This window comes from Cylas formicarius, unplaced genomic scaffold (genome assembly GCF_029955315.1).
Source record: "Cylas formicarius isolate icCylForm1 unplaced genomic scaffold, icCylForm1.1 PGA_scaffold_12__32_contigs__length_19106922, whole genome shotgun sequence".
Classification (NCBI taxonomy): Eukaryota; Metazoa; Arthropoda; class Insecta; order Coleoptera; family Brentidae; genus Cylas; species Cylas formicarius.
Window position 1 is genome coordinate 14,643,509 of NW_026844225.1, and position 19,139 is coordinate 14,662,647.

The 19,139-nt window shown below is 34.5% G+C and overlaps 1 protein-coding gene across 1 annotated transcript in view; it reads left to right on the forward strand.

Annotated features, from left to right (window-relative positions):
• LOC132695791 (zinc finger protein basonuclin-2-like) overlaps positions 1-19,139 on the forward strand; it is a 136,303-nt gene that overhangs the window by 73,739 nt on the left and 43,425 nt on the right. The gene's annotated exons all lie outside the window — the stretch shown is intronic.

Sequence of the window (19,139 nt, forward strand, 5' to 3'; positions counted from 1 at the left end):
TGCTTCCATTATATCTATGTAAAAAAATATTTTTAAATTAATTTTTGCTTATATTTAACAACGGAAAAACGATAGTGCCATACCGTTTCCACTACTTGCTGTGTTTTTTACGCTATTTCATCCTAGGTAAAAATATTTATATCATTATATTTGAAATTTTTGAGAAAATCATAAAAACAGCTCGTAAAAGAATTAATATCGTGACATTGACGTGCCAATCGAAACTAATATATATACTCTTTAAATAAAACTAAACTAAGTTCGTGGAAATCAGATTAGCCACAAAAAAGTTATTCAACTTCCCCCACCTTTAATTAGGCGAGATAGAAAAAAATTGTTAAAACAAAAAAGTTTCCCTATCTAGAGTAGATTACGTTAAAACTATTTTTTTCTATTTTACAATAGAAGTTACGTCTCCTAGCGGCCATTTTATGGAATTGAAAATAATTTCCAGCTTTTTCTCTTTTCCGATTTACCTATAATTTTTCTTTCCAAGTTGAGACATGGCCGGCGTCCTTTATTAATGGGCCACCCGGCACATTTTTTCCTAGATTTTGTCGTACATTTTTTTTTCTGAATTTTTATTTGCAATTTCAACATCGTTTCATCAAGTAACTAGGTTACGATATAAATAGGGCTCGACCTTTTGTGTTAGGTTAAGTGTGCTTTATTGTAACATTTTTACACCAACGACGTGATTTTTTAGTTGCTTCTAAGCCTTGTTTATGATTTAGTTGACGAAGCTTTCACTGGCGTTTAAAAAAAAATCTGGAATACATTTTTATTGTTCACCGGATTTTCACTGTGACAAGTCGAGTTAATTCTTAATTTTCCTCGTACGTAATTAACGGATGCCCTTTTGCAAAGCAACAAAAAAAGTAATTTTTAAACGGTCATGTTTAAAACGCATTAGGCTGTTTAATTAATATTTAACGGGACGAATTTCGAGGCACAAAGCCAGAGACAAAAGACAATTTTGGGCAGCCGATTTCGGGGTGAAATTTTCATTGTGGATATGAGTCACCCGCTGATTCTCCCGTAGGGACGGACAACAGTTACACATTTCGGCTTCGGCACATATACAAGCCAAAGGGCAGGACGGGCAGTATTCCCGTTTATTTGCTTTAATGATTGTCAAAATTTGCTTAAAATCCGTGTATTGTCTATCATTGTGCGGCTCAATGTCAGTACACGCGTATCGCATCACAAACCGGGGACCGAATTTTTAAATTTAATTGTTTCTTACTCTTGCTCATTTTCATTCTTCAAATTAGAGGAATTATTTGTGGAATATACAGGAAATAAAAGGTTCAATATTTTCCCCTAGCTTTATAAAGAAGAGTTAGGTTTAAAATAAATTCCGAGTCGTCTTATCCGTTATCATTTTATATACATATCAAACAACTATTTTGAAAATTTAGTAATAGACAAGGGTAGACTTTTTGTATTTATTTTAGTTTGTTTAATTTTTTACCCCAAAATTGCATCCTCCAGTCCGAGATAGTCATTTAGTTGAATCCTCAAAAAATTTCAATACGGTATTTAATTTTAGTGAGGGTTGAAGACTGACTATGGTTTTAATGGCCTTTTTGAGGATATATACCGGCTGAACAGAAAAACGTTTGAATGTAGGGTTTAGGAAAAAATTAAGAAAATGTACATTTTGATTTATGTATGTATATTTTTTACTCTAACGTTCCCAAATCACCAACCGAACAAAAAAGGTCATATGCAATATTAGTCTAAAATTGAAAATAAACCGAATTACCACCACATTTCTCTTTTAGACTTGATGGCTATGAGTGTAAGAAACGATAATAATAACACCAATTTTTTCGTCTCCTTTTAGCAAAAGGGGTTTCATTATTTCTAAAGTTTCGATTAAGGCGCAGAAAAAATTGTCCAAAGAAGATAATGACAGCCCTGCCAAATAGAAAACTACTTATCAATAAATTAGTTTTAATAATTATTAGTATTGTTATATTAATTGTTATCAATTATTTAAATTATTTTTACTGTATCACTTATTCAAAAATGGTTTTTACACATAATGGGAAGTGCGACTTGTTAGTTAGAATGCTATTTGACATGCAGTAAATCGTCTATAAGGACAAGAGAACGACACTTAGCGCGTTCCACCACAATAATATTTTTTTCTGCGCCTTTATCGATTTTTTTTTGAAAAAAGAAGAAGACGAAAAAATGTATTGTAAGTGAAGACGTGGAAATTGGTGTTCTTGGATATTTTGAAGAATATCGTGACAATTCTATTCGAGACTCTAGACTATCTCTTATACTGTCCAAAGGATTAAAAAAAAAAAACACAAATTTTGCCCTTATAAATTGCGACCAGATCAGTTGCTTTTGACAGGGGATGCAGAGAGAAGACTTTTTTTTTTCATTGGTATGTTAATTTTTGCCTCTAAAAAATAAATAATTTTCGGTATATTTTATAGACTGACGAATCAAAATTTTCAAATTCTGGAATTTATAAAATTTTGGAACTTATAATCCAAAAATCATCATTATTGGTCAAGAGAAAATTTATTGCTAGTACCTCCCCGCGATCCACAAGTTTTAAGGTTTGGTGTGGTATAATTGGTTGTTGTTTTTAATCTCATAACTTCCTAAGCACATGTCAATTTTTGAAAACCATTTCCTTCTAACCTTCGCCTCATAGGTCACCAATATATTGACGTTTTATAGTCTGCAGTAAGAGAAAAAATAAACCAGATGGATGGTAGAACAATACTAAAGGCAATTCGCTCAATAGAAAAACGTCCTCAAAAATGTATGGTTTACTAAGGGGCCGACCAGCTGTCAAACTGTGCCGCTTCTATGTAACCAACGTTGTTTTTAATACGCACGGTGGACATTGACATATCGTATATGACAAGTGGACATAAATCATATTCGTAATTTTATAAAAGTTACCTTGCACGAGGTATATTACTGTCACAGCAGGATCAATCTGAAATAAATATCCTATTAAACAGTGTAAAGACGGACGGTTCAAAAATTAAACGGCATTAAACGATTTAATATCAAGCCCCGTCTTGGGGCCGGCCGACGTGAAACGGTTTGCCGTTCCAAGGTATTTCGGAGGTTACTTTTTAATCACTTTTTGCCATCGTTTATGGATTATTTGTTTACGTTAACCTCTCGGTTCGTTAACAAAACAAACTATAAACGGGGAGTATTTTCGGTATACGAGGAGACGCAATGACTGCGCGTTGCACTTTTGCTCGTCCAAACTAACAAGATTGCTTTCGAAAAATCGTCACTGGGTGGGCCCAGAAGGACGCATTGTTTTTATATTGTGCTCCTGCGGACCACTATGGAACTTTCGCAAAATCGATGTGTGTACACCCTGTATAAAGCGTGTTTCACCTATCGTCGAATTTCAAAGTCACGACAAACTTAGCTAAAAATAAAAAATGATACAAGTAATAACGATTTCCAATTATATTATTCCAAGTATCTCAAGCACTCGTATGATAGACGAAACCTGAAACTCTCTCTCCTCACACTTTAAGATACTGTTTGGACCAAACTTTCACAAGTTTTATAGTTTTGGTTAAAAAAACCGCAATTTTCAGGGTCTTTTAGATATTTTTACCCATAATCGACACAGCAATGTACATAATTGAAAAAATTCCGGAAATGGAGGTTATAGCCCTGTGTCTCCCACGTTTTCTGGTCCAAGAATTTTTCCAAAATAGCAAACGGTTTTCGAGAAAAAAAAGTTTTTTCTGAAAATGACGTCATCGCGTCTTGACTGAACCCGAGGTATAGTGATTTTCTTATCGATTTTTTCAAATATCTAGAGCAGCGTGTCTGATAGACGAAAACCGTAAATACAAAAATTGTAGTTCTTGATGCGGCCTATGATACTGTTTGAACCGATTGGGCATATTTTTTACGATTCGCGGTTAATAATTTACTCGGGAAAAGAAAAATTTTATGGGGCTTTTAGATTTTTGTGTATAATTGGAAAACTCTGTGTATAATCGAAAAAATGCCTGAAATAAATGTTACAGCACTGGATCTTCCGCGTCCGCTGGTTATAGAATTTTGACGATCCGGTTAATAGTTATGAAAAAAAAGCGTGTTTTTATGAAAAAAAAAATCAAAATTTTTAAAAAAATACTTGGTGAAATTTGATTGCACCCAATTTCCCCTGTTGAAATGTAGGCATGAACTTTTCAGCTAAATTTGAAGTCGATATATGCCAATTTAGGACACTTAACACATTTCTTGTATAGCACGAAATATCTTGAACACTCTTTACAATAGGTGAAAACCTTAAATACGAAGTTTTAGCTGTATACGGGCTATATCGTCAGGTAAATGAAACTAACATCTGAAACACAGACTTTTAGTCATAGCCAATCTTGACCATTAGGAGTACCCATTTTTCATTTTTTTTGACATTGCGGCTCACCCTGTACATTCTTGAAAATTTATCAAGTATAAAAGTTTTTGGAGCCAAATCTTGTGCTTCTTCTCGTTCAAGATTTTTTTCGGTTGCATAAACGATTTTCGAGAAATGTTTTTTTTCTTAGACCCTTGCAAACGCAATTTTTAATTTTTTTCAAATCCCCCAAGCCACCCCCCAAATTTCAATAGGTTCCGTTAGGGGAGCAAACGTTATTTACCTGAAAAAAATTTGAGTCGAAAGCTTCAAATTTCGGACACTTATTGTGTTTCATAGCAACCTCCAAAAAATAGTCAAAAATCGAAAAAAAAAAAGATGAACGCAGCCATTTTTAAATATCTTATGCACCCCGTGGGCGGTTAAAAAGGAGCGAAATTTGTTGCGAAGTTATCAACGAAAACTCCTGGAACAGAGAACGGAGAACGGACAGACAAAAAAAAATTACGCTGATCATTTGTGTACCAATGGGGGTCCCGTAGGACCTAAAGTTACCGAGATCTCTAGTGTAGTGAGGAGCGATTCTGGATTTGTCTCCCCGGGTTTCTTCGTAATTCGCGTTAAATTTCATATTGTCGCATTTTGTCAACATACGTTACTTAATTAGGTATGGTTTTCGCTATGTATATTATTAATATTTTCATCCATCTCGTGTTGACACTCGATAACTACAAGCTGGTATTGAGATTTACGACTCGTAATTTATTACTAGCCACAAAAAACCGTTCCCTTATAACGATTTCAAATGAAATTAGCCTTGTAGATAATCCGGTCCCTACTGTACAGTGAAGCCCAAGTCCATTGTCTTCGCTTGGCCTATTATTCGAGGCGCTTAAAAATTAGAATAATCCATAGCTTGTATTAATAATGATAGTAATTGCGAGATGTGAAAAAGAACTACTAGACTAAAATATAATCAAATATGACTGGCGGCAAGGTTTGAATACTACGACTTGTCCTTGAAAATTGTATTCTAAATTTTTATTGAATTACTCTAACGTAATTTTTTTTCTGTTGCAGGTAAGTCAGCGTGTTTTGTCTTAATAAGTAACTCTGACAGAAGGTCACGGTAAGTCTCCACTTGTCATATCGCTTGCCTCATTATATCGGATGGATTTTTCTTGCAAGTCGTGATCGTTATTGTATTCAAGGCAATAATATATCTTATTGTTGAAACAATTACTAATCGCATAATAATTAGAGGTACAATCGCACCTCAAGATCGACACCAATTGTTCATTTATCATTTTAGATAAATAAGAAGTACCAACAGAACCAAATCGATTTTTAAAAAAACGATCGGAACACAACGTCCCCACCAAATACTAATCCTGTAATTGTATTACTCTTGTCCCCAAACTGGCTTCCTCAAAGTAATAACGATTCTATTTTAATGTAGTGTTCCTACTAGGATGATGCGAATTGAATAGAAAATTTTAACTTAATTTAAAGCGATGCGAAACGAAGGGGTAGAAAAGAACTGTCGAAGTGGAAGGGTTTGTGGATTATATCATTTGACAAATAAAATCCTAACACTACTGAATCTTGTATTAACTTTTGTTTTATATTTATTTACATATTAATTTGGGGTTCCGGAATTGACCGGTCAAATTTGTTTGTGTCAATTAACCAGTGATTTTTAATAATTTTATTTATATTATATATATATATATATATATATATATATATATATATATATATATATATATATATATATATATATATATATATATATATATATATATATATATATATATATATATATATATATATATATATATATATACATATTATTGTTAAATAATGATAGATAACACTCTACAATTGCAAGATGTTATTTAAAACGTTTTAATCGGATTTGATTAGTCAATTAAGAAATTGTCAATTGACGGTCAGTCGACCAGGTCCAACACTATATATTATTATTAATAATATTATGTCTACGTTTGAGTTTATTTTCGATTTTTTGTGTGCTGTTTTTTTAGGTTCTATTTTTTTTTTTTTTAATGAGAAGCGGTAAATTCTAACCTAATTTTAAGACAAAAGTGAACTTTTATGACTACATGTTCGTTTTAAAAATCCACACCTATAACTAAATTCCAATTATTAGATAGTATGGATGTCTTAAGGAATTTTTATCAAATAATTTGCATTTTTTTCTAAAGTTTGGCATATTTTTCATTCATTCATTTTTTATTTTTTTAATTTTATTAAACCCTCGTCAACTTTTTTTTATCTGAACTGAATTGGGACGTTCCACTCAATTTTTTAATTTTTACTCTTTTATTTATCATTCTCTTGTAGCCCCTCCAGGGCCGCTTTTTGTCGATAAATTGCCGATAATTTATTTGTATTTTTAAAATTTGACTCTAAATCGCATTTGCGACTGAAAAATTTAATAGCAATTATTTAAAAGTGTTTATCTGCGTATTTATAAAAGTAGGAAGTTGAAGTTGGGATCTGAAAAAAAAATTATTAAGATACGAATATGAATTTCCACCATTTGCCAAAATGTAGAAATAAAAAATAAATAAATTTATGAAAATTTCAAAGAAAAATCACGACCGTTTACTGAGGAAATTTTCTCACTAATATTTGGAGATGCGATTTAAACTTGTGAAAATCGTAGGAGCTGGTGCTCGTATTCACTCAGATAGAGTCGGTTTTTAGTTGTCAGGTGTCGCAGTCAAGATACGAAATGTGGGAAATTGGACTTTAAAAATATGTTTTTATAGCTATCGTGCTAACTAACTCAAGTACCCTGTATGATACACAAATGCAAAGGTGTAGCTCTCGAAACGATTTTTTTAGTGGTTTAAACCGAGCTGTCAATTTGAGTAGAGTTACTAGGTGTCTTTACCAAGTAAATCGGTAAGTTGTTAGTTTTATTTTGTACGATTTCAAAAATATACCTAAAAAGTAAAGCACGAGTTCAATTATTTTTTCGATAGGACACGAAAACGAACGATTTTTTTTAACCCGCGGAAAAAAATTCGACCGATTTTTAAAAACCATTCCAGACCCGATTGATCGAAATTTAAAAGCACCAACGCCGACATAATCCATCCGTTAAGGATGCGGTTCGGCCTCTAATAACGCGAAAGGAGCGAACCCCGTAATATGCGCGGTTTTAAAATGATTTGGGCTCCAATTTGACAGCAAATGGGATTGTCTTGAACGAGTGCGCCTCGGGATGACATTAGCCTGTCTAGGTCTCATAACAAAGGATCTACACACACCAACCGCCCTGTCACTGTGTAATGTATGCTAACATGTTTTTGCCACAGGCCTCCCGCTAACGTTTTATGATGCTTGACGCTCTTGGCTCGTCTCTACCCGCGCAGAATTCGTAAATTCGACAACTCATCCGTATTGCCGTTGGTTTTTGCGTCGTTTGCCCCCGGTTTTCAGCGTCGCGATCGGTTCTTAGCTAGATTAAAGACTTTGGAGTTGTCTTCGACTCCTATTTCCGTTTAGACGTACCTAATGATGAGTTGACACTTATGTGCTGATATTTTGAAAATTAACTTCTGCGAAGAAATTGTATCCTAGTTTTGTGACAACTTATGTACGTTAATATTACTGTTATTAGAATATCTTTGAAATAGAAGACCCACACAATTCGGCTCGTCGCAAATTTCTCAAACCTATGTGACAATCCGGGATTATAATGGGTGTTTTTTTTCGATGCATAGAACTTTAAGTTGGCATTACTGTACTTCAAGATGGCGACCGATTTAACAGCTGTCAAGTGATTCATTCTCAGTTTGGTTTGGCAATTCATCATGAATAAACTCACGCCTGAACAACGCTTGCAAATAGTGCAATTTTATTTCGAAAATAATGGTTCTGTGCGCAATACGTATGGCGAACTACGTCCATTTTATCGTCGACAAAATCGTCCATCAGAGCAGTTAATTCGATTAACCATGGAACGTTTTCGCACCACGTTTACTCGCATCCCCAGATACGCCGTACGGTGCGTACAGAAGAAGCTATTGCTGCTGTAGAGCGTAGCATCGAGGAAGACCCGAATGAGTCCATCCGCCATCGAGCACAGCAATTGGATCTGTGTCCATCCACTTTATGGAAGATTTTGCGGAAGGATCTTGGTTTACGTGCTTACAAAATCCAACTCGTGCAAGAATTGAAGCCAAACGATCATCAAGTAAGGCGTAGATTCCTCGAATGGGCCCAAAACGAGATTGCCGTTGTTCCCGATTTTCATAAGCGGATTTTGTTTAGCGATGAAGCGCACTTCTGGTTGAATGGCCACGTCAACAATCAAAACTGCCGCATTTGGAGCGAAGCTAATCCTCAAGTGTATGTCGAAACACCGTTACATCCCGAAAAACTGACTGTTTGGTGGGCTTTATGGGCTGGTGGAATCACTGGTCCGTACTTCTTCAAAAACGATGATTGCCAGAACGTTACAGTCAATGGTGATCGGCATAGAGCTATGATTACTAACTCTTTTATTCCTGAATTGAATAAACATGATGTCCAGGACATGTGGTTTGAATAAGACGGCGCAACATGTCACACAGCTCGTGCCACAATCTATTTATTGAAAGACACGTTTGGTGACCGCCTAATTTCACGTATTGGACCTGTGAATTGGCCTCCGAGATCTTGTGATTTAACACCGCTAGACTACTTTCTGTGGGGCAATGTAAAGTCATTGGTCTATGCGGATAAGCCACAAACGCTTGACCATTTGGAAGACAACATTCGCCGTGTTATTGCCAATATACGACGACAAATGTTGGAAAAAGTCATCGAAAATTGGACCGCCAGATTGGACCACATCCGCGCCAGCCGTGGCGGTCATATGCCAGAAATCATATTTAAAATGTAATGCCACAAGATTATCTTTCGGATAAATAAAATTCATGTCAATCGAATAATCCATCGTTGTTTTATTGCAACTTAAAGTTCTATACATCGAAAAAAAAACCCTTATTAATAAATAATAACAGAAAGGGCAATATGGTTTTCTATTTAAATTTTTTCTTGTTTTTATTTTGTTTTTTTAGAGGAGCTATTTTTTATTCGGGAAACTGAATCTTCTAACGTTTGGTAATGTAATTAATGATTTTCGGACATATTTTAATTTAATTTCTTAATTTTTATCAGCGATCAATTAACTTTGACTGACGCAGAAGCTTACCCTAGTGACCCCTGCAGTTATAGCGATTCGAATAACTCAAATTTCAAGAATTCGCATCAATGCAGATTTAACCACGCTACCAATTCCCAATTGGTACCGAGAAAGATGTCAAGAATGTTAACGGTCCCAGCAAAATCAACACCGAATATGCTCTAGAAGACAGCAAGGCAGGTTTGTTCTAAATATATCATCATATTAAAAGAAAACTGTAGCAATTCTCAACAGAAATCCCTACTTTGTAAATTTAGAGCTATACCTGATTGGGTTGATTGACCTAATTCCTTAAAACTGAAACAGTTTTAGTTATTGTTTATCAAGACATCCTTATGCTGCTATACTACCCAAAAATACAAGTTTAGGAAAGGTGTTTTGGATAGTTGTTCCCTATATATATATACAATAATATATTCGGCTGATGATGTACTCTTACTCTCACTTTATTAAAAATAGTAATAATGATAATAATAATAATAATAATGACTTTATTTGAACAATATGATATGACAAAGTTACTTTACTGAACCAAACGAAGATAAGCATAGTTTAACATTACTATGTTAATCCTATAAAAATTTAGCTATAGAAATTACTGTAATTATACACTGTGAAAATACGTTACAGAGAAAACAAATTATATACATTTAGGTACCTACCTTTTAGGTTATAACAATGGAGGAGAATTAATTGGTTTTTTAACATTTTGGAACTCCGTGATATGTAGGTACTATATTACTAATTTTAGTTTAAGCCCGTTAATAGAGAGATGGAAGACATTTTTTATATGGAAATAATGTAATGACATGTCGAGAAACTGTTTGGGAATCAAATTGAAATACTTTAAGGCGTTGTATGAAACTGAGCTCTGAAAGATTGCAGTGTTGTGATGTAGCATCGTTAGTTCGGCATTATTTTTAATATTAATATTGTGGACAGTGTTACGAAATATTAAGCGATTTTTTAGGGAAACTGACGAATTAGGGTTACTTTAAACAAAAATGTCGGGAAATGCAGGATTCTTCGCTTATTCATTTTGAGCTATTTAATGTCATTGTATAAGTGCGATACATGATTAAATTTCCTCACACCATAGACAAACCTAATACATGCATTCTGTACTATCTCAACACGCTTCTTTCTTTCCTAATGCAAACAAAAACCGTAAACAAAGCCACAATGATTGAAGTAAGAGCGGACCAGAGATTCACACAGGCTTCGCTTCAGTTGTTTGCTTAAAATATGTCTATTATTATATAAAACTTTCAGGAGGCAAAGGGTTTTTGAAATATTTTTTTTTGTTTGGGTTTTCTTTGAATCTAAGTTTGGTGTCCAAGATAACTCCCAGATTCTTGGCTCAATTTTTAAAGTTTAATTTTGAGTCGCTGGTCACTATATTTAATTTTTTCTTTAGGAAGTTAACATTCGTATCATTCCCAAACATCATAACACATGATTTACGTGGATTAAGTTTTTTTAATGTGAGCCTTGAGATATCTGATTTAAAGTTTGAATCATTAATGAATGCTTCAAATTCTTTATAATTGTCGACACTGAAGCTACAATAAATTTTACAGAGTTTTAAAGATCTCAAAATATCAGAAGTATTAGTATAATACTTTTATTTTAATTTTTAACCTCCGGCATTATTTGTCTTTATCTTTTCTCTGCTGGCATCACTTATAATTGTTCAACTAGGGATACTTTCTTTATTAATTACGAAACTACATGATTTAATCTTCATTTAGGATTTAATTTTTACAAAAACACTGTAACTCAAAAACGAAATTGTGGAGTTTAATAATAAACGATGCTCCAAGCATTGTAAAAAGTCAAGCAAAATCGATATTATGATTTACACTTAATCAGTTCAGTGGGTTATTTCCGCAGAAAACGGGAAAACGATTTGACGTGCATTTATCGACGATCCTGCGATGGGTTTTGCTAGATAATATGAGGGGAGGTTGCCATAGCATATTCATGGGACACAGAGGCGGCAAGTTCCTTTCTTTGAAATTGTAGCCAAAATGTCAGTCGGGCGCCCCGTATCGCGTTTTCATGAATAATTCTCTACATATTTACAAGGCTGTCAAGTGGTCCTTTGTCATGCAAAATGCTGTCGCGTGAACGTCATTTTCACTTCACGGCATGGCTGTGGAAACCGCGAAAAATGTACACCGCGCTTGACTTTGAACACAATCGGATGCAAATTCGACCTAATCCGACTTCTTGCAGTCAATGAATTTTCATGATATTATCCTAATAACCGTGGAAATTGAATAATGCCACTTCCTCCCATATAACGCACGTCACTTATTTAGAGGCGACGACGATTATTGACACGGATCCTTTATTCTTGATATGTGCTTTCGATTTTTCCGTACACAATTCCGCATTTGGTGGGACCGAGGAGGGGGGAGTAAAAAGTACAACCATAATGTCATAATACGCCTGCGATATTCTTGACCGGGATATAGGAATTAAAAACGGAATTGAGATTGCGCGTTCCAGTTTCTGTTCTATAAGGTCAGTATTCTGCAATAACAGATGGCTCTTCGAAAGCGAATGGTTCAATGCTACATATGGTCCATCCTTCTATACGGAATCGAATCTTGGACACTGAAGATCCACACCCTAAACCGTATAAAAGCATTTGAGATGTGGACCCTTCGCCGAATCTTAAATATTTAAATGAAGGGCGAAAAATACAATCTGGATTATAGAGGGAAAGATTGAAGGTAGACGAGGAGTTCGTAGGAAAGAGATGTCCTGGCTACGGAACATACGCGACTGGACTGAATACCGGGCCGCAGGAGAACTTTTTAAACTTGTAGAAGAGTGAGATGCTGATAGGGCACTGAAAGAAAAAGATGTAATTTTTGGAAATGAGGCATCTAAAAGGGCAACCGTGGAGAATGTTTTTACGAAAATTTGAATTCCAAACCGTGGAAGACTGAACATATCTATTATAGACAAGCCCGCAATATGAAGACTAGCGACAACTTTACCTATATTAGCAATGTTGTATTTTTTGCGAAAATTAGGGAACTATGCAAACCGGCAATCAATTGCGTATAACAAATGGTACAAATATAGGCATAGCAGAAAAATTCTACAGGTTGGTGACACGCTTTTCCTGCTTCTAGGATCAGATGTTATTAAATCATTCTAGATACTGTGTTAGTCTCAGCGTAAAGTGAGACCTTTATAGTGATCATTGTGGTTGAGTTCTTTCTTGCCGTGTCTGGTGGATGGTCCATCAGTGTGATTTTCAGAGCAAAAGTGTTCATGTCACCGATAAGTGGATGGAATTTGGACAGTGAACAGCTAAAACGTATCTTAATCTACGAATAATTTAAAAACTGCCAAGATATCTGCTAACCCATTGCAAAAGCAGGCTTGCTTAACTACAAAAGGAAAGCCATAAGAATAATGCCTGCTGACGAGGTATTGCCGGCGTAAGAAGAAAACGGCAGAAATGCAGATTATTTTAAGAAGAAGAGGAAATGATGACAGAGGAGTGTTATACCATTGTGAAGGAGACGCACGAGCTACACCAAGGAGCCGCTATCGATGCTGTGGAAACTAATCAGAGACACGAACCTAGATAAAGTTCCATAACTATGACGAGAGTCGTAGGCTAAATGCCTAACTCTTCCAATCTGAATCTGGGTTATTTGTTCTTATGGCAAATGGCTTCGATCGATCGAGGTTCTGTCACAGATAGGCGAGGATGGAATTTTCACCACGACTATAATTTCTTTGACATAACAATTTTTTTAGGAAAAAATATTTTTTGAAATGCGCTGACAATAATTTTGGCTACGGAGTGTAGACGTATACATGTGCGACGCTCAAGAAACCGTAACGATATCTAATACGGTCAAAAATTATACTTTGCGCCGTAGAAAACAATGCACGGCCTGTCGATAATAATAGGGGTCGTTAATAGTGGCACACGAAGAGTCGGTCCGTTTTTTAAATGGCTTTTAAAGTTGTAGGCCGTCCCGTAGCTTTGTTGACGGGTGCGTGAGTCGCAATATTTCGGGATGGACACATCGATTTTATATCTATATATTGCATCTGCCGGTAACATCTGCTTTCGTACTGAAAATCGACCTTAAGGCCTGACATAATACGACCCACATTATTTGAACCAATTTCACAATCTCATCGACATCTGTATCGTCGAACAAAATTATTAATTAATTTTATTTTTAAGAGGGTTTAAATCTTAACCCAGTCGAAAATATCCCGACGCCAAGTTTCGACCTTTGAGATCGAAACGATTTATTTATTCACTATCGTCGAGCAATTATGCTACTTTTTACTTTGAATTTTGTTCTCACCAAAAAAATCTCCTGCCCATCCCCGCTCTAACGTCCTCTATATCACAAAAATACATTTACTTACGAAGCGGTTTTTATTTAAACATTTTACGAAAAGTAAATATTCATTTCATACATATTAATAATTATTTTTATGTCGCCCAGTATCTTATCGCTAAGAGGGGTGGAGGCAATCGATAAAAAGTGGGCAAACGCTAACCTCAATGAAATCTGCCCTTCTCGTGCTCATTCATTACTTGATACGGCCGTTATTACATCAATTATGGATTTACTGGACCGAGGAATTCCCTGTACATTTTTGTAAATGAAATTTCCAATGTTGTTAGACGCGTGTGCGCTTGTCTTGGTTGGCAGCGCGGGTGTTTTTTTTTTTATTTTCGTTTGTATCCATCCCAAACGGAATTTATAAAAATATGGTCCTCTTTAGGTTGGAGATAATTAGACTTCGCGAATATAAACGACGCGAATATAGCAAACTCCTCAATAACACATCTGACAAAGTGTGAAGCCACTCATGCTTAGAGTAGAGGAATCACTTAATCAGCTATGGTCTGTTCATAGATATAAGAAAGTGACCAATTGCTTTTGAATGGGATTATGCAAGGGTGGTCATTAACATACAATGCATGAAGACACCACCGCTGATTTATTTGAAAGTTGGTTTAAAAACAAACTAGTTCCAAACATTCCTCCTAATAGCGTAATTGTAATGGACAATGCAAGTTATCACAGAAGACAGTTGATTAAAACCCCTTCCTCATGTGACGCAAAAGCAACAATCCAAAACTACATGTATAATAACGACATTTAGTTTCACGAAGATTATACCAAAAAGCAATTAATTGAGGTTCTACAAAGCTTGAACCTACAAAAGGAATACGTCTGTGATAATTATGCAAAAAATCTAGGGCATATAGTTTTAAGGCTTCCACTTTACCACTGTATATTTAATCTCATTGAATATGTTTGGCACCAACTGAAATCTGCCATTCGTCGTAACAATGTTTTTCCCCGTGTTAGCTCCAATGTCCTCAAACTTATAGAAACCGAAGTTTTTAACATCCCTCCACAAAGTTGGGCAAATTATGTTAAACATATAGAAAAGGCAGAACAATCGTATATCCATGTTGCAAATAATATAGAACAAATAATAATTAGAACAGGCGATGATAGCAATAGTGATACTGATATATTATGTGAATAATTTTAAGTAATTCAGATTATGTTGATTTTAGCGACAAACTGAGTATTACTCAAACAAAAAAAAAAACAAAGAAACCACATTTTGGAAACTATTCCATGTGTATGTGTTCAACATCTTTTTATACAGGGTGATTGTACCCTGAAATTTTTGAAACTACTGAGTATATGAATGTACAATTGCAGAAAAACATGTATTTGCTTTAATTTTTAAATAAGTAGCAAGTAACATTAAAATTTCCTTCAATTTATACGTACATCAGTTTCAAAAACCCGTGTGTAGCCACTAATGCCACTGACTCTGGTGTCCAGAATGTTGGGAATTATTATTCAAACAGTATTAGAAACGGACGGCCACTATTTTCCAGAAAATAAAATTTGTACGATTTACGATAACGAGAAAATTAATTAAAACCGTCGGATGCGGGTTAAACTTTTTTTTTTTTGGTTATGTGAAACAAAATATTTGATTTCGTACCGTTAGGGTCGTATGTTTTTAAGGGCAATTTTAACCTGAAGCGAAAACATTCGGGATCGAGCTAGCGACAAGAAAACAAACCAAGGGTCGCGACCGACGACCGACAAATACGAAATGAACCGAACACGTTTTTTTTTTCCGGTCGGAAAAACACTTTCCGTATAAAACTGAGATAGGAGCTTAATTAAAAATCGTAATCGTACAGAAAAAGGTATATATAGATATATACGCGAATGCGGGACCCGTTGAAAAACTAATTACAAGTTTGGAACTTTGAAAACGCGCGTGCTTCTGCCTTGCCTTGAGAGCCACTGGCATTTCTCCTCGCTTTTCATGGATGTATAATAAATATGTTGCTTCCCCCTTCTCCCCGTCCTCTCGAAACAAAACCGATAATTTGATAATTTGAATTTTATAACTTTCTGGCCTGTTTTCAGCGTTCCATGCCCTTTACATATGGCTAACACGGCGGCCCCTCGGGCTTGAAATTTTGCTTTCGTACGGGTATTTTGATTCAGTTCGTAAATTCCGCGGGTATAAATTTCGAAGTGTCTTACAGATCGACGTTCGAAATTTTATTTAAAAAATAAAATAAACTACAATACCACCGCCAGTATCATACCAATACGGACGAAATCATAAGTTCATAAGGACGTTGGAAGCTATAGATGGTGCTAAACATAACAATGTGAGAGAGTGGCAATGTAGATTCAAAAGGAAATCATACAAACCAGGCTGTTCAGATTGATAATAATAATAAAATTAAATTTTTAACGTGTACAAGGTGAGCCAACGATAAAGTGCCATTATCTCATTGGTTTCAAAAGTTATAAGAAAATGGTAAACATAGAAGTTGTTAGGATGCAAAATTTAAAAAGAATTAAACTTTTTTAAATTTTGTTTTGAATTCGTTTTAAAACTCTTCAACTTTTTTAGTAATAATAATACAAACCTAAACCCAATAGTCCAATATTTTAATTTTTCTAAAAAATTTACTAGTTTTCACACTTGCAAAAAATTTACGATAGGGTCATTAATTTGCCAGGTAGATCACTCAAATTTTATATTAGCGTTATTCGGAGATGACACAACCCAACGGAAAATAATCTGAAAAGTGACATACCTTAATAATAGTTGTAGGTTTTTGCAAGATCTTGTGTGCCATTTGACAAAATCCACATTTTTCTATTTAATTTTTTTTAACACCCTGTAGCATCCAATTCAAATTCGAGTAAAGCTAATATCAATTATGAGTGAGCTACCTGACCCTATTGTAATTTTTAATTGTAAAATCGAAATATTTTAGAAACTATTGGATTTGGGTGTGTTATATTATTAATAAAGAAGTTGAAAAATTAGAAAACAAATTCAAAACAAAATTTAAAAATGGCTTTTTCATTTCAAAATATGTTTTGTTCTTCACGCTTTTTTGAGCCATCCTGTATACTTTAAAACAATTTTAACTTGTGCCTCCTAACAACTTTTTCTCATAACTTTTGAAACCAATAAGATAATGAACTTTATCGTTAACTCACCCTGTACAATAACAGTCAGTACAACAATTCTGAATTGCCTATAAAGCATATCATTCTTCCATTACACTATGCCGATAGGTATACGATTAAGTGAACCATTCACATTTTCATACATCTGATTGACTACACATTTAAACATATAGATTAAAAGAATATCTTCATCTGAAGTAATAACAAATGAATATTATTAAGAGAAACTACCAAATTATTTGTCTCAGTCTATTAATATTTTCCAATTGGATGTGCTGATTCCATCATTCATTTAGGGATTCGTTTTCTGGATTCGAATCTTGACCATCGGGCTTGAAATTTTGCTTTTATACTGTTTACCGATCGATGTTCAACAATAGACCGTTAAATTTAAAAAAAAGTCGCATACAAGGCCACCTAAATAAAATAGGCATGAAATCATTTGTCGGAAAACGGCCATAAATTCATAAAGGCGCGTCAAACGATAGATGATGCTGCAAATAATAACATGCAGGCCAGGCTATTAAGATTGTTGGAGATATTGAAATGGCCAAATCTTTTAACGCCTGGTTATTGTGTAAAATAAGTATAAGTATACTTACACTCCAAAGCTCAAAAGAAGCATCAATACAAAAATTGTCTTCCCTGAGTAATCGGAACTATTTGTTCTTCAGGATCCCGCAGTATACGGCAAATAAGTGATTTTTAACCTTTACGAGAAGTGACACAGATGGGGACAAATAATGCGAACCGAAACGGGCAACTAAATTTCTGATGGCAGTCAAATTTCCCCCGGTTATTGTCCCTACGCGTCGCATATAACGGTTATTATGCCACAAAATATGACAAACTCTGAATAGAAATGGACTGAAAAGCGTCTGGATTGTGTCTAGCTGAAATACTGCTAGAAGGGGATGGTGCCTTTCGTTTTTTATATAGGTCTTGCGATTTAAAGAAAATTCGTTTTTATTCGCGAAAGCTTTTACGCGATTTGATAAAATGCAATGTTTTTCCTGGTTGAAATAACTGTTGAGATCTCATGAATTTTTTTAAATACGGGTAGTACATTATACAAAAAACTTAAAAAGAACTAAAATTTTAAAAACGTTACCTAAAATTCAAGCTTAATATGATTTTTAATTTTCAATTTTTAGAGCTGTAGGAATATTGCAATTGATTGAAAATCCCGGTAGAAAACATAAAATTGACAATTTTTTGAAAGTAGACAAGATGCAACTTTTTCGTGCAAAATGGGCTTCATTTTGGTGGAATTTTTTTTTAATTTTGATACAATTAACGATACTTTTTACCTTTTTTTGGTGATAAACGGCTAAACTTTATGCAAAAATGTGTTTGTGTTCAGGAACATCTAATATCCCAATACTAGAAACGAGAGGAATGAGAATGATTGAAATGCTGAATGAAATCCAATATTATATTAATTTATGTTTTCTCCGAAACTAATTTCTCTGTTTACGTTTAGTACTAATTTAGGTGACATATCGAAATATAGTTTTTTTTTTAAACAAATCGTTCAATGACTTGTTTTCGTGGTTATATTTTGCAATTTCTATAGTTTTTTTAAACAACTTGTCCATTGCCACTTTTTACAATTATATATTTGGAAGGCGAAACTTACATCTGCATCTGATGAAGGAATGAACGTTCTATCTATACGAGGTTCTGCAGTTGCATCATGAACATTTTTTCCACTTACATTTCTCCTGTGCGATATCTAGGATCTCATAAAGTTTTTAGACTTTCAAAAATTTCAAATGATTTCAGCTTTATTTACATTTTCGATAGAGGATAAACCTATAAAAAGTAGCTGCAATTTGGGGAAATTTTTACATGAAAAAAAAAAAAAACATGTAGAAATTGCATGGTGTCTACCGGGCTAAATAGTCACTATGTACTAATTTATTTACACGTTAACTGGGGAAAATTTTTACGAGAATTGAGACAATTTACGCCATTTCAGACAGCAAATTTGATAGGCTTCTGGAGA